Source organism: Pteropus vampyrus, unplaced genomic scaffold (genome assembly GCF_000151845.1).
Source record: "Pteropus vampyrus isolate Shadow unplaced genomic scaffold, Pvam_2.0 Scaffold67, whole genome shotgun sequence".
NCBI classification, from domain to species: domain Eukaryota; kingdom Metazoa; phylum Chordata; class Mammalia; order Chiroptera; family Pteropodidae; genus Pteropus; species Pteropus vampyrus.
The window spans coordinates 3,583,201-3,588,929 of NW_011888848.1; positions in this window are offsets into that span (position 1 = coordinate 3,583,201).

A 5,729-nucleotide genomic window follows, 5' to 3' on the forward strand; every position below is an offset into this window, starting at 1 on the left:
AGGGTGTGGGATGGGGGTGTCGTCTGGACAGGGGGGAGAAATGTGACTTCTCTATCAAGTTTTCTTAGTCATTGTCATGCTAACTGTTAAGCAAGCTATTGCTCCACATATCCCATATGCAGTGGTGGCCCAGCGACAGGATTACTGCTTTAAAAACTCATATTAAAAAAGAGGGATGAGGAACACATAGCTGCTCGTTCACAGCAATTTTGACTCCCAGCTAAGCAAGAATTATGGAGCTTTCCTGCTCTGGTCAGACAATCAGGTCACCCCTGCTTCTACTACTTTGTCCATTAATCTTGCATAGCCACATCAGAAGCGACTGTTGGAGCATATGCCTTCCTTGGGGGCTGTGTATCATTTACAGTTCTTTTTCTACTGGTACAAATTTAAAGTCCTGAGTGTTTCTTTAAGGAGGTAACAGAGACAGACATTTTCAGGCCAGACTCATGGTTTCTGTGGCTGCAAGATTTCCTTAAAACTCTAATAGGCTTTTGATCTAATTGCTTCCAGTCAGTTCTTTGTGCAGATAACCGTACCCAAAGTCTTTTCTAGTCCTAGTTTGTAAGCCTGCTTTATTTCTTTGCTTCTATGAGTCCATACCTTACTCTTTCATCTTAATGGAGGCCACCTTGAGGTTAGCTGAGATAATAGGGTTGTTTGGGAGGGCAACACACTTACTCTGATCCTTGCCACAAGACTTGGATCCCTTTGTCTATATTAATGTTTGGAGCATAAAAGCAGTTGTCTTTTCAGTCTGGGGGGGGGGAAGGGACAAAGTTTCTGGACGTTCTCATTTTCTTTCATTTCTGCTTGCAAAGTAGCCAGTTCTTGCCTGAATTCATCTCTTTCTGAAGATACTTTACTAAAAGCAACAAGGAATAAGCAAAATTTTTATTTTTTACAACAGTATCTACTTTATCTGGATATATGTTGTGCCTTCCAATTGATCACAGAAAATAATTTTTAAAAATAGCAGAATGAATGTTATGTTTTTTACCCTACACACAGCAACTATGGTTCTACTGCAATCAGAGCATGTCATCCCTTCAAATAATGGTTAATTCCAATACTATTTAAACTCTTCTAAAATGTCAAAAAAGGAATGCTTAAAAATTATTCCTAATAAGTCTATGATATTCAAACCTGAAAAAAATAGCTTTCTCCTATGTGTAATATGCACACATATACACAGCTCATCTCAGATACAAATATCAATGCAAAAGCTCTAACTAATTGGTCAGCAAGCATAATCTGGGAATATATTAGAATAATCTATTACAATCAAGTTGACAGAAATCCTCTATGTGAGCAAAGAGTTAACAAATCCCTTTCCCCTTCCACATGAGAATGTGACCTTATGTTAACTTTCTAGTTCTGTTCCCCTGGCAACGTGATAAGGTGGTTTGTGAACTATGTAGCTATGTTGCTGGTAAAAATGGACCCCTAATTGGTAAACTGCATTTAGACAGAGAGAACCTAATATACCTGATAGCAAACCATAGCATTGGACCAACCTAAGTTCAGCGACTCATAACTGGACATGTCCCTCGCAGACCTTGGACACTATGCCTATGGTGCTGTCACAAGAGATATTGGCTCCAGAGGGGCATGAGGCTCTTAAACCAGGGCAGTTTCACACCCATGTGAAGGGTTTCTCACCTTGTACCCGAGCTGTGATGCTTCATGAGGAGTTCAGTTGAAGAAGAGTGCTCATTGCTACTGTTCAGGCAAACTGTGGTCCCCACCCTATAGCCTTTTGAGTGAGTAGGTGCTGAACAGCCATTATTGCCCCTTGAGACTGAAGGTTCTGAATGTTTATTTAAACCCAGGTATACTTGAGATTGCTGCAGATTCTATGATCAGCACTACTGATTCCTAATTAAAAAAAAAAACAAACTAATAAAATAGGGAGATATATGTTGCAAACTAAAAGCCAAAATAATGTAGGAAATCATCACAGGGAGAATTCTTATTAATGTCAGGAATGAGATGAGTATGCTCATATCGCTATTTTTATTTTATTATAGTCTACTAATATTTGATGCAATTAGATAAGAAAAAATATAAATTTTTGAAAGCAGGAGGTAAAGTTCTGATTAAAATGATATAATTATGTAACCTAGAATAGCCAAATAGTAACCTAAAAATGTGTTAAAAAATAAGACTATTCAGTAAGATAATTACAAAAATTGATGATTTAAATATGTAAACATACCTACATGAAAAAAAGTTAAAATATAATAAAAATTACCAACTTAAAAGATTGATCTTCAATAAGTAATGGCTACATATAGTAATGTTTTAGAGTAATCAAGGAGATAGCTTCATAAACTATATAAATGTCTAACCATTGTGCTATACAACTAAAACTAATATAAAAAAATAAAATTTAAAAAAATATTGATCTTCAAATTTTTGCTGATTTTCTCTTCACGAACTGAAGACCTTGATCTTTTGGTCTAATATAGCAGACATGAGAAACCGACAAGTTTCAGGTATAACTATTACTGTTGTTTTCACCCATCTTCAAATAATTCTGCCAAAGACAATAGGAGACTGTATTTGTATACTTTACTCTCCTACCTTTCAGCCCTTCTAAAATCACATCTTGATGATCCGATGCAAATTTGAATGAAATTTTGATTCATGTTTTTATGTATAAAGATAGAATGATCCTTCCATGCTGACAATAAATTTTTAGAGTCACGAAACCAGGAGTGACAACACTACCCAGTTGCTTTAACAAATCACCCCCAATATCTTTGGCTTAACACAATACAAAGTGCTTTCATTAGTGCAAAATTTGGTGCAGGTTGAACAGCTCTGCTAAGTGATCTTTTGCTAGTGCCTATTCAGAGATCTGGGCTCCTTCTATCTTGTTGTTCTGTCTTCCTGGAGTTCTCCTCACATAACCACATGGACAAGAGAGAGAAAGCACGGGCAATCAGACCTCGGTTTTGTGGCACTCCACTGACAACTACTAAATCGCATAGCTGCTACTAAACTGCAAGAGAAATCGCGAGATGTATTTCCCTCTGTGCCAAAGAGGAGAATGATGAATTCTAATTGAATACCTAGCATTATCCTTGTCACGTCCTCAAAAAGCCAGTGAACATAGTGTTTACTTATTGCCAGAGAGAAAGCTTCACATTAATTATGACATCGCTAAAAAAAAAATCATTGTCTTTGAAAACCATTCTCCAAAATTCACAGTCAATGATTTTCATCAAACAGCAAGTCAACATACTTATTGGGAATTCTTAACTTAAAACTCACCCAATTAAATTAAGTAAATATATAACGCGCCTAGTCCAGCATATGGTACATGTAGTAAGTGCTCAGCAAGTACTGATTGCCTCCTCAAGGCAAGATTTTACTACTGGGAATGAAATGCTCCTCTACTAAGGTTTTTCTCTAAGGCAGTCAACTCACAACACTTGCATTAACATTTTTTATGCGTACTCCAGCTCTGACATGCTGTGCTGTGACCCTCTAATCTCAATCAAGCTTTTATCAAAATATTTGAGCAAATTCAAAGTTGTCTAAAATACTCTTGTATCCCCCTGCCACATGGTGATGTATAGTTAAACTTTTCACCTTTCATAATAAATTGTCAACTTACTCTTCTGGTCTCTAAAAATGTGGATACGCTTTCGAACAACATAGAAGGCCAGTTCCTTAGGCAAAACTTTAGTGCTTATAAAAAATTCCTTTTTAAAATAAATGATATTTATGGAAGCTAGTCTAGATTGGGTCTGTCTATCCATCAACTTCTCTAGTTTTTCCAAATATAAACCTTGGATCAAGTTAGTCTCTTGGAACTCAGCTTAAGACCTGGAAGAGTCTTCTCTTACTGAGTTGAACTTTCAGCTTCTATGAGTTACAAGATATAGTTAAATAAGATCTGCTCCTGCATTTATTGGAAGACTGTTGTGGATGTTATCCGACATAGCTATCCTGATCCTATAAAGTAACTAGTTTCTTACAGAATTTAGGGCCAAGGAAAAAATGAGTCTCTTCTGAGAAAATTTTATGCCTTCTATTTTTTGATAAAAACTTACTGTATTAAGTTTTTTTAAGTGGCTACCAAAAAACTCTGAAGACAGTTAAAAGATCAATGGTTGCCAAGGGTTAACGAGAGACAGGGATGAAAGGGCAGAGCACAGCAATTTTTAAGGCAGTGGAACTATTTTGTATCAGACCCTAATGATGGATACATGTCATTATACATTTGTCAGAATGCTTAGAATGTTCAACACGAGACTGAATGCTACTGTAAATGATGGAATTTGGGTGATTGTGATGTATCAATTGATTGTTGGTTCACTCAATGTAGCACTCTGATAGTGGATTTGATAATAGAGGAGCCTATGCATGAGTGGGGCAGGGGCTACATAGGAAGCCTCTGTACCTTCCACTCAGTTTTGCTGTGAACCTAAAATTGCTATAAAAATAAAGTCTATTAAAATTATTTTTAAATAAAAATTAAATGTATTTTGCCATTAATTTCCCCCCCAAATTTAAACTTCTTATGGCGGTTTTGCTTAATGTTATTTACTTAAAATTATGAACAATTAAAATTCTTACATAAAATTGAACATGCACACACACACTATATATATAAACACAGACATGTGTGTGTGTGTGTGTGTGTAAAGAATCTACCAAGAAGCATAGATTTAAGTTCTGCTATAAGAGTTATTTTAACCTTAGGGTGGGTTAGCCTGTATGCTCTTTTCCTGCTTTCGCTGGTCCTGATTTTTCTCTTACTGTTTTATTACCTGAGGTGTTCAATATAATAATAAATATTTATTTGGTCTTTGTCCTGGTTCCTGGCACACACAGATCTCTTAAAATCCTTGTAATTTTGAGAATGGTAAGGGCGAGAGGAACATCTTTTGTTATTCTTAAGAAGCCCCTTTCAACCATGCCTTAGTTTAAATTAATGTGGTACCCCTTGTTGGAGCCCTAAATAGCTTTTGGATGGAGGCTGTTGTCACAGAAGGCAACAGATGTGATTAGAGGGGTGGAACTTTCACCCCTACCCTGAGACCTTAGAGGAGAACAGAAGGGCTGGAGATCGAGTTCAATCACCAACGATTGTCAGTGGCCAATGATTTAATCCATCACGTCTGTGTAATGAAGCCTCAGAGAGATTCCGTGTTGGTGAAAACCTCCACACGCCGGGAGGGTGGCAGCTTGGAGAGGGCATGGAAGCTCCTCACCCTTCCTACCTGTGTTGCCCCATGCATCTCTGTTATTTGGCTGTTCCTGAGTTGTATTTCTTATAATAAACTGGTAATAGTAAGTAAAGTATTTCTCTGAGTTGTGCAAGCCATTCTGGCAAAGCATTAAACCCGAAGACAGGGTCATGGGAACCTGATTTATAGATTGTCAGTTAGAAGTACCAGTGACAACCTGGGACTTGTAACAAATCTGAAATGGGGGCAGTCTTGTGGGACTGAGCCCTTAACTTGTGGGGTCTGCACTACTTTGAGCAGTTGGTATCGTAATGAATCAAATTGTAGGATACCCAGCTGGTGTCTGCAGAGAAATAAAGAATTGCTTGGTATAAAAAACCCACAATGTAGTGTCAGAGCTGTTCTGAATAGGAAGAAACATAATTTTCTTTCAATACCCTTATTTTATATTGTCATTTCTTGAGGTTTTTCTCAAGTTCATTTTGGAAAGAAACAGGACTAAAATAAATTCAATAAATAAAAAGA